The sequence below is a fragment of the Pholcus phalangioides genome, unplaced genomic scaffold, assembly GCF_987345545.1.
Source record: "Pholcus phalangioides strain wild (caught in Gottingen) unplaced genomic scaffold, Ppha-v1.0 ptg000017l_1, whole genome shotgun sequence".
Classification (NCBI taxonomy): Eukaryota; Metazoa; Arthropoda; class Arachnida; order Araneae; family Pholcidae; genus Pholcus; species Pholcus phalangioides.
The window spans coordinates 25,702,794-25,714,299 of NW_028301610.1; the positions used below are offsets into that span (position 1 = coordinate 25,702,794).

General features: G+C 36.2%; 1 protein-coding gene across 1 annotated transcript in view; it reads right to left on the minus strand.

Moving 5' to 3' along the window:
• LOC149072604 (uncharacterized) overlaps positions 1–3,187 on the minus strand; it is a 72,646-nt gene extending 69,459 nt beyond the window's left edge. Inside the window, exon 1 of the mRNA XM_089247031.1 lies at positions 2,965–3,187. The gene's annotated coding sequence lies outside the window, so the exon portion shown is untranslated. The remainder of the gene's footprint in view (positions 1–2,964) is intronic.
• Positions 3,188–11,506: the final 8,319 nt, after the last annotated feature.

The following is an 11,506-nucleotide window of genomic DNA, read 5'->3' on the forward strand; positions in this document are numbered from 1 at the left end:
TCAATTATTACAGAATTTATGAATTAGAAATTTTGACGATAAAATATTTCACAGCACACCACGTTGTTTCTCGATCCATCAGTTCACACATCCAGCCTATGGAGAATAGTTTACCCAGGCCATGGTCCAGAAATCCACTGAGCCCTTCGAAACCAGACCGATGTTCCTTTCCATCCTTTCACCTTACGTGTAGAAGCAGCACATGTGTGTAGACTCAGGAACAATGATGAAGGGAGAGCTAGTCCTTAGCTTGAAGATCCTGACTTCCCAGGCAGAGTTTGACCTGGCAAGTGATTATAGGCGGTGTTGAGAAAGAATGCAAGCAAGCGATATGACCATCCAATCACTACTTTATGTACCAGCAACTGCTGTGGAGGTGGCCAATACATGCTGAATTTTCCAGATTCTTTTCTTTTGGATTTACGATGTGGCAACTGTGATGTCATGCCAATCCAAAGTAAACAACCAGGTGGGCATCTCTGGATACGGCCCTGCAATTGACAAACTCAAACTACCTCACCAAACACCAACTCTGGCCATATCAAATTATATTACAAATATTACAATTTACTGACATTAATGAGTTTGATTGGAAATGAAGGCATCATCTATTGGTGGTTGCCTTAAGCTCATTGGTGAAAATATCTTATCTATACTCTCTCCCGGGTTTGAACTTGGGACTGTGACGGCAACCTTCAGGCACATGGTATACGTGCATCTTACCACCACGCCACTCGGGTGCTACAATCTCAAACTGGCACAGGATGTATTTTAAATTATAAGCACTTGTTATTGATACTAATGAAGTGGTCCCTTTCTGACCCGCAGATTCACACCCGTTACACCATGAGCAGATGATAGAAGAATCCAAAGACTGGCATCTATGCAAAGATGGCTACGGGGCAATTCAAAAGTCTGTCTAGAATCTCAATGCGAATGGATACGATTCATACACGTATGATAGTATTTTGAAAAATTACAAAAAGACCAGCTTTTGTGCTCAGGTTTCAACTTTAGTACAAACACAAGGATTACAGTGGGCTTGCAAGTGTGTGTCATATGGTCCAAAATGGTATTCAATTATTTTCAGTATCAGAAGTGGAACCTGGATTGGTCTGACTGATGATGGCAATAAATGCATAATTCGTGCTAGAAATCACAGACTAATTTTAGTCATCGAGAAGGTGGTGGTTCACTGGTGGTTAGGGCTGCATTCTACTGCAATGAGCAAATACCAATAACCTCTCTGGGGATTGTGAAAATTCTGTGTGTAACTGGTGCCGTGGTGCCATTTTGACTCCAGCAAGTATTAATACATTTTAAAAAATTAACAAAAGAAATTTTCATAAAAGCAATGGGTTTTTTAATTACTTCCTTCATCTATCAATTAATTCACTAAATATTTTTTCAAATTTTTGTAATTATTTTCTTAAAAAAATGGTCTTTTATCAGGACACTCATTTGAAAGAAATGGAGAGACACATAACTTTTGAATTTTTTTAAGATTATATATTAAATTTTTTGAATGCAATGTTCATGGTTAAAAAATGAACAGATATAATTAAAATATACTCAGAAAATTTAATTTACAAATTAAAATACTATTTACTATATTTTCACAACTACGAAAATTAGTCTCATTCTAAGTCGGAGAAACACAGTACATGCAAACAACACCATAACATATTGATCACACAAATCTTACGCAGGCCCGTCATTTGGGGGAGTCAGGGTAGGGTGGCTTTGAAAATACACTAAAATTGATATGTATATATATAATTATAAATACATTGAGTACATGTTCTCTGCCCCCCCCCCCCAGGAAAAAGTTGAAATGAAGGCCCTGATCTTACGTACAATTCACTAACAACACTATCCTCATGCGTACCTGAGATATCCAATGTTTCACATTGATGTCAAACCGTTATCAAGAAAACTGGCGCTCTTTCACTATGTCATTTTGATCTGAACACTCCGGCTGTCAGACAAAAAAGACTTAAGCACGTGGTGTGGTCATTTTGACCTCCCCGGAAACTTTGATTAATGATATAGAGTGAAGAAAAAAAGAAAAAATAGGATAACATCATAAATTTGTCAAAAAAGTGTAAACAACTAGCTTGAAAAGTACTGAAAATAAGATTGTCCAGATGCATTTCTTTCTCAAGGGGTGGCTAGATGAAGAATGCGTGGGGTCACCATACCAGTTAAGGCCCTGTGAGCCTATCTGAGGACCACCTGACCCATCTTTGTGGGCCACCTCTAGTCTGTACTAGCCGTGACACACACTTTGAGAACCACTGACTTACAGTATATGAGTCTAATATTTTATTCAAACCCATGTGAATATCGTTATTATTTGTGACAAACGTGAATAATTTTCAATTTGATCATAATTAATTTTTCAACTCTATCAAGGGACCACCTGTCCTATCCTCGCGGACCACTCCTAATCCGCGGACCATAGGTTGAGAAACGATGCTTGGACGATGCGACGTAGTGGATTTTTCTCATTAAACTCGAATTTTTATCGTGTATCGGCTATAACGATCATTCGATATTGCGAATGTTTTCCACATTTCCGTGCGACTTCGTTATATCCGGGCTCGAATGTATTTGAAAATGCGGTAATTATACGGAAATGAAAGCACCAAATCAACTGAGATATTCAAAAAGAATACAAAAAAAAAATTAGTTTCAGATGTATAAATGATATAAATTAATACACGTTATATGTACAATTTCAATTTACCCAACACGATCTCCCACCTGCCTACTCGGATGTGGCCTCAATTACTGTTCACATCCTGTTGTCAAAAATCCCTTTAAATCATTGTAAGAGTGTATAAGAGAGAATGAAATTGAAATAAAATATCACAAAAAGCGTAAATTTACATAATTTACATAAATTGTTAACTGAGTTTATGAGGGAAACAAAAAATAATAGAATGTTCATAGAGCCTATACCTGTTTCACACGCTGTACATCTGAGAGGAATTATCAAACACCCATGATTATAATTAAAAAATAAGATGAATAAAGAAAAGAAAACGGTGAATTATAAAAATAAATACAAATCTAATTAAATGAAATAAATCATTTCTTTGTTTGAAAAAATTATAACAATAAAGAAATGATATAGATCACGTACAAAAAAGGAAACCAAAGAAAAACTTGTAAACAAGAAAAACCTAAATAAAATAATGTTAAGCAAGCGTCCACTCAATATACGGATAATATCGAATCAAATCATTCTGAAACGTTATAAATAAAACCTCTGACCATACGTCCCGTGTGACGCTGTCCCGTTTTGATTTATTTTTTTCGGTTTCGTTCCAAACCCACGGCTTGATAACAGTACAGAATCATGAACGCCAGAGGATCTTCTCCCGAAAATGACAAAAAAAAAAAAAAAAAAAAGATGATGATGATGATGACCTTTCCTCCCACATACATTCACTACATAAAAATACAAACATTACTCACTTGTCTTTCCCTTCATCAGGGGGACGCGACGGGCCCCCAGCCTGTATGGGGAATATATGACCCGCATAAGGGCCAGGCATCCCCTTAAAATTTTTATTCTGGTTCTGGTGGCTCTGCTACCGGACTTATCCCGTTGCCGAGATCTCTTCCAGCCCAGCTTCTTGGCAGAGTCTGGAACAAAGTGAGTGCACGTAACAGTCTGAGTGTTTAGCTAGTGTTGTGCCTGATATTTCAGTGCTGCCATCTATACTTCAAATTACGAGTGAAGTGTAATGATTGAATATTTGTAACGTTGTAGGCCGGTTGCTCTCTGTGGCGAGACTTTTTAACGGGGAGATCGGCTCGCATTCGCGCCTTGAAGTTGGAACCACAGAAAACCAACTTCAGCCGACCACCACTGTGGCGCAGGTGTGGTTCGAACCCGGATCCTCACGATACGAATCCGTCACTATGACCACTCGACCACCACAGCGGCATCAATACAGAATCAGTATTTTATTATTGTTTTGAACATTTCAATATGGTATTTCAACTTGAATGAATTTGTTACTTTCACTGTAATCGTGGATCGTTCGTAATCAAGGACCATCATATCAAAATAGTAATTGGTTAGTAGGTGATTTCAATGCTAGAATTGGAGAGGAAAAAAATGGTGAAAGCTCAGTTTGAAGTCATGGTTACAGTGTACGAAACGAGAGAGGAAACAGACTTGTCGAATTTGCAGAGAGCGAACAGTTATGCATCATGAATTCGTTTTTTAAGAAGAAACCCCAAAGAAAGTGGACCTGGAGAAAGAAGCCCAACTGGAACAACTAGCGAGATCGACTACATCCTATTTAATTAGAAACATATGATCCAAGACTGCGGCGTTCTCAACAAATACAATACAGGAAGTGGTCATCGACTGGTGAGATGTAGAATAATGCTTTTATACTGGAATGGAAAGAGCGAAACGTATCAAAAATACACAAACAGTCATCGATATGGCAGTTCAAAGTTTCAAGAATATCGATATAAATTCCAGTTAGAGCTGAAGAACCGATTTGATTTGCTATATAACACCACTGAGGGTGAACAAGATGTCACCACGATGAACAAAACCTTAACCACTACCCTAAAAGAAGTAGCAAAAGAAGTCGCTGGAGAAAAAACAATCAAACCGGTGAAGAAAATAACAGAAGAAACAAAGAAACTTATGAAAGACCGGAGAGAATTTCAGATTAAGATGAATGATCCTAAATCAAAAGTGGAATATGCAGAACTTTGCAAGACAGTACGAAAGCGGATTACAGAAGATGTCAGGAAGTTTAATTGTGATATTGTAAAGAAAGCATTGGAAGATAATAGGAGCTTAAAATCAGCCAAACGAAAACTGTGTGTTGAGAGAGGAAATTTTTGAGCTACAAAGAAAAGATGGAACCATCATAAAAGATGGAAATGAAATCATTAGTATTGTTGAGGAATTTTATAATACTCTATCCAAACATGAAGAACAGGATCGGAACAGAGGAAAGGGAGCAGGAAGAAAAGAAAATGGAGCAGAATTTGAACAAGTAGCACTTGTGCTGAAAGAAGAAAGTCTACAAGGCTATAAGAGGTATAGAAAAAAGGGAAATGCCCAGGTGAAGATGGGATTTCAATAGACGTTATTACAGAAGCAGGATAAGAATTTGCCAGTATGCTAGCTGCTTTGTTCACAAATTGTCTCACAAAATCGGATGTGCCTGAAGATTGGAATAACTCAATGATGATTCTTCTTTACAAAAAGGGTGAAAAATAGAATATCAATAATTATCGTCCAATCAGTCTCCTATCAGTAATTTGTAAAACCTTCACCGAAGTGCTGACATATAGGCTTGAATCCAAATTGGACGAAGCCCAACCCAAAGAACAAGCAGTATTTCGAAGTGCACTTAGTGCAATGGATCACATCTGAACAATCAGGGAACTCATAGAGAGGCACAAGGAATACGAATTACCATTGTGTATGGCCTTCATTGATTTTGAGAAAGCGTTTGACTCTGTCATCTGCTGTTGTTAAAGCTCTAGATGTAATTGGGATAGAGAAGACTTACATCGCTTGCTGTCAATATCATTAAGAAAATATATGACAAAGCAACTGCAACGATTCGTTTGAATAATGGAAAAGCAAAGATTTAACTTGGGAAAGGAGTCAGACAGGGTGATACTATCTCACCAAAACTCTTGAGCGCTGTTTTAGAAAAAGCATTCAGAAAACTGGATTGGGATAAAAAAGGAATTAAAATAAATGGAGAATTTCTCAATCATTTGCGTTTTGCAGACGACATTGTTGTTATCAGCAGTAATAGAGACGAACTAGAAGAAATGATACAAGAAGGTAAGTATTCAGGTGGGCTTGAAAATGAATCTGCAAAGACTAAAGTTTTGTTCAACCCCTTTGCGTTGAAGACGATAATCTTGCTCAACAACACAGAGATAGAAAAAGTAGAAAGCTATGTATACTTGGGACAAGAAATTACAATGAACAACGGACTCATTAATGAAATAAACAGAAGGATCAGGATTGGATGGAGCACTTTTGGCAAAAACTGTGTAATTCTGAACAGTCACGTGCCATTATGCCTGAAAAGAAAAGTATTTAACCAGTGTGAGCTACCAGCACTTGACTTATGGAGCTGAAACATGGACACTCACAAGCAAGACGATGCAAAGGCCACAGACAACACAAAGGAGCATGGAAAGATGTATGCTAGGCATCACAAGGAGAGAGAGAACGAATCACTTGGATAAATGAGAACAACTCAACGATACTAGATGTACTTAGTCTTTCTTGCTTGTCGCGGAAACCTACATGTGTATAATTTCAGAAGATGCGTGCCGTAGATGTGGGTGAAACGTCAAGAAGAAAAGGGCTTAGACTAAGGCCTAATAGCTCAGAAACCACTTGTTACTCATTGAACATTGGCCATGAAAGCCTCAGACAATACTTCAAAAAGATTCCTGTTTATAGTGTTACCAATGAAGAATCTTGAAAGAAGGGAAAGGAGAGACATAAAACGAATCATTTGGATAAGGAACCTCACAAAGGGATATGATAACATGGAAAGAATTAAACGTCTAAAATGGAAATGGGCTGGGCATATTTCAAGAAGACAGGACAACAGATGGACCACAAGTATTCTAGATTGGTACCAACGTGGTGTTAAACGTCCGAGAAGGCGTCACCACGCAAGGTGGATCGACGAGATCATAAAAGTGGCCGGAGTCAACTGGATGGCTAAAGCATTAGACAGAGCGAAATGCAAAAAATTTAGAGGAGACCTTCATCCAGCAGTGGATTGAAAATGGTTGTTATTGTTGTTGTTGGTTATTATTATCGTTATTATTGTTGTTGTTATTATTATTATTATTATTATTACAGGGGGGATGCTATCAACCGCCCAATTAGTATACACGCGGTTTCTTGTGAAAAACTAAAACAGAAAAGTGTTTTCCGTTTCAGGATTGGACGAATATTTAGGGAGTTACAATATTTTGAACTTTTGCGACGTGTCAGTTTTGTAACGATCAGTTACGCCCAAACACCCAACGAAAGGAAATTTGCCACCAGCTTTAGTGAAGTTAATATACAGGGTGATACAGAAAAGATGGGAAATACTTTAAGAGGTGATAGTACACACTAATACAAACAATTGTCATCAAGGAATGCATGGTTTGACATGAAACGCAAACGCACTAGCGCGTTTCGAAACGGCCTCTCCGCAAACGACATTCCTGTTGAAATTTATAGGGAGAAAAAGAACACCATGCACGCAAATGTAACCTCTAGGGGAAGAAGAAGCCGTATGCAAATTTGCGTCACAGTGAACAAAAGGCGCGGACACAACCCTGTGAAGTTATTCCAGCGTGCGACCGTTCTAACGTACGGGATAATGGCGCACTTTAGTAAAACTGAAAAAGCAGACATGCAGTCCATTTACGGAACTGCAAACGGAAGTACCACAGAGGCAGCACGAACGTAAACGGTGAACGTCTGCATTTTGCAGTATTACTAAAGTGCGCCATTATCTCGTACGTTACAACTGTTAGAACGCTGGAATAACTTCACAGCGCTGGCGTCCTCGCATTTTATTCACTGTGGCGCAGATTTGCATACGGTTTTTTCTTCTTCCCCCTTCCCCAGGTTACATTTTCATGCATAGTGTTCTTTTTCTCCCGATAAATTTCAACAAGAATGCCGTTTTAACATTTGCGGAGCAGCCGTTTCGAAACGCGCTAGCGCGTTTGCGTTTCATGTTAGACCTTCCATTCTTTGATGGCAATTGTTTGTATTGGTCTGTACTATCATCTCATAAAAGTTTTTTCCATCTTTTCTGAATCACCCTATGTAATAAAAAGGTTATAACATAGGCTGACCATATTTCCTCAAGAGATTTATCAAATTTATCACCAGATTTGTAAAATGTCAGCCTACCCAAGTAGCACGAAGATATAGATCTATATCGTAAAATTTCAGTTTCCAATATAGATCTATATCAGGCCACGATATCGTTCTGGCTAAAAAAGGCATAGTCAGAGATAAATAGATCTATATCGTGAATGTGATATATTCAAATATTTCAAATTTTGGACAATAGATGGCGCCTTTTTAGAAGAAATAATAAAAAAATAAAGTGCAATTTTCTGGAGGTGAAATGGTTTGAACTCATATACCCTTCCCATATCTAACTCCGTATCTTACCAACCCACCACATCAGCACTGGTTACTGGTTGTTATTATAACATTAATTCACAAGTAATGTTTTTTTTACTTGTATTTTCAATCTAATTTATTCATTTTCATGTATGCACAAAAATTACAAAATAGAAATTGTGAGACATATTTATCATTTTGAGGCAGATAATTGAAAAATTATATTGTAATTAAGAAAATTATATATAATACAAGAAACAAATTAATGTATTGTGTAGTATATTAATTATTTATTTAAAATTATTAATTTATGCTAATAAAACATAATAAAAAAATATGCAACACAAAAAAGTTAAAATTCTCAAAGAATGGTAGAAAATGAAAACATCAAAGGCAAAAATAAATAATTTGAAGAAAAACACACATATACAACAAAATCAAGAGCAAATTTTTCTAAATTAAAAAAATATGTGCAATTATAAAGTGGCAATTAAAGTTACGGTGGATAAGTTCTTGCTCCTCCTAAAATACCAACATCTACTATGTAAAATTAACATATACAGCAAGGATTCAATTATAACTGACAAAATGATTTTGATATATCAACATAATTAATCCTATTAAAATCAAAATTTCATATGAAAAATTATTCATTCAATCGTTTTTAATTCCAATTCAAACAAAAATTGTGCCGACTTTAAATTTTCTCCAAATTTTTATTCCAAATATTTTTTTTTCCAAATATTTTTTTTATTTGTTTCCAAAGTTAAATAATACATGAAACAGTGAAATCTCAATATTTGTTGTCAAGAGGCCTGAGCCTGTACAGAGCAACTAATTAAAGATAAAGACGAAAGAAACAAAAAAATAACACAAAACTTATAATAAAAAAATAATAATAAAAAAAAAAAAAAATAGTTAAATAATGAAATGAATTTTCAAATAAATTTTTGTAATAATTATGCCGATATACAAGTTCACATTTGATATAATAACAATTGATATGAGGCAACTACAGGCGTATGGATAATAATATAATTCGCTTCTATAATTGAAAATATACATCTATATCGTCTATTGCTATTAGAAATTCAAAAAGTGATTTTTTAAATGATGCAAACCTAGATATATTCTGCATTACCAACGGTAAAGCATTAAATAGTTTAGGAGCAAGGTAGTAAAAATGTTTGCGAAATATTTCTTTTCTAAATGAGGGTATGCGATAAATTTCGTTTGGTCTTCTCAATGATATGGACTCTCTTTGAGTGCATATTGATTTATTACGATATATGTAGAGTATGATTCGGTAGATGGCGTTATGTCTTATGGGGAGTAGATTTAAATTTCTATAAATTGAGATTTGAGAACGAGCACTGTAAATAGTTTTAAAACATCTGTTTTGAATGGAACAAATAGGCAGCAGATTTGTCTTGTAATCGCCACCCCAGATGATGATACCATAATTGACAATTGAATAAAACCAGGCATAGTAAATGTCTCTCAGAAATTCTGCTGTTACCTTTTGTTTCAGATAATAGAATTTATATACAATAAAACGTAGTTTTTTCGCTATTTCTAGTGCATGAAGTTTCCATTTTAAATTGCTATTAATATTAAGTCCTAGATATTTGATATTTTGTACCTGCTGAAGGGAAGGGTATTTGAAGGGAACATTTTTATTTAAATGCACACGATATGATAATATATCAGCATATTGTGTATCTGATATATATCTTTGTCAGGTTCACGATATAGATCTATGTTTTCAAATTATATTAAAATAATTTATTGTCCCAAGTTGTTGTCCTTCAAAGCAGAGATTATTCACATGGAATCAAATGCATATTCGACTGAAAAATTAAAGATTTGATCAATTAATATCATAAATAATTTGCACCGTATACGACAAGATCGTTCTATATCATAGTTCTGACATCTGATATTCCTCTGACATTTCGATATATAACAATATGGTCCAGATATTGTACTACATCGTTGTGCTACTGGGGTAATGAGATATTTGATAATTTTTTATCATTCTTTATCCTATTTGAAAAATTGTTAAGCTTAATCTTCAATCAACACTTTTTTGCCAAAATGTGGTAATTTGCTCTCCTTCACTGTTAAGTGAAATCTTTTGAGGGGAGGTACATACAGTGCATAGTGTTTATTGCGCGACGCGATCGTTTATTTTTATCCTGTCTTTCGAATTAGATCATATATGCTGATCAACATAGGCGTACGCAGAATTTTCTCAAGGGGGGTTGTAAATTTTTTTTTCTTCTCAAGGGGGGGGGGGGGTTTACATTTTTTTCTGCAAAATAACACTATAATCTCGGCTTGAGGGATTAGAACCCCAAACCCCCCTTTGCGTACGCCAATGTTGGTCAATATTTTTGATTTCTAAAATTTCATCGAAACTATTACGCGTGCAGGATGTAAAAATGGTAGCTTGACGAAGGTGATTGGTGGAAACAGTAAAATAATAACGATACACACAAACACACAATCAGAAACTTTTAATCAAACTAATTATTTTATGAATCGACATATTCAAAATAATAAGTGTAGTTTCATAGTCACATTTTCATACCAAATTCTACATGTTCCAACGAAGATTTTTTTATTTCCTTGTGACTGCAATTGATTTTTATCGCGATGAAATGCGTTAATATATTTACCTTAATTTTTTTCCATGAAATATTTTTATGACTTCGAAATTCATGGGCGGAGATACAGGGAGGCATGGGGGAGAAGCATTGTGAAAGGTAAAGCTGACTGGTCTAATGTATTTTGCGTATATATGAATTGACATTATCATCATCATCATGCCCCCCCCCCAGCAGTCATCATGCCGCCCCCCCCCCAGACTTTCAAGTCCATCTCTGCCTATGTCGAAATTTATCTGAGCATGATTAGGGCAATATCTTGGACATTTTTTCAGATAAAAATTCATTCATAGGTGCTTGAGGCCTCATTGCTTCGGGCCCTTTTTAACATAGACGGACTACAGGCTCTTGCCATCCTAGGCACTAGTAATTTTGCCGCCCCTTTCAGATGCTCTTATATGGAGATGGCAGATGGGTCAGTTGCACTGGAAGGTAGGCGTAACTACCGAATTGCACTGCTTCACTCTTGTTATCTATGTCCGAATTGCACTGGACGTCCCTCCCCACTTTCCTGCTGATACCAATTGCTGATAGATAACCCCCCCCCCCCAATTATTTTTCCTTCACACTTCATCTATGCCATAGTTTCCCAAACTTTTTGTTCCATTTCCCCCTTCCTCAGAATTTTTTTTCTCTCATCGCTCCCCCCCCCCCCCCCAAGTAGCTTCCATAGCACACT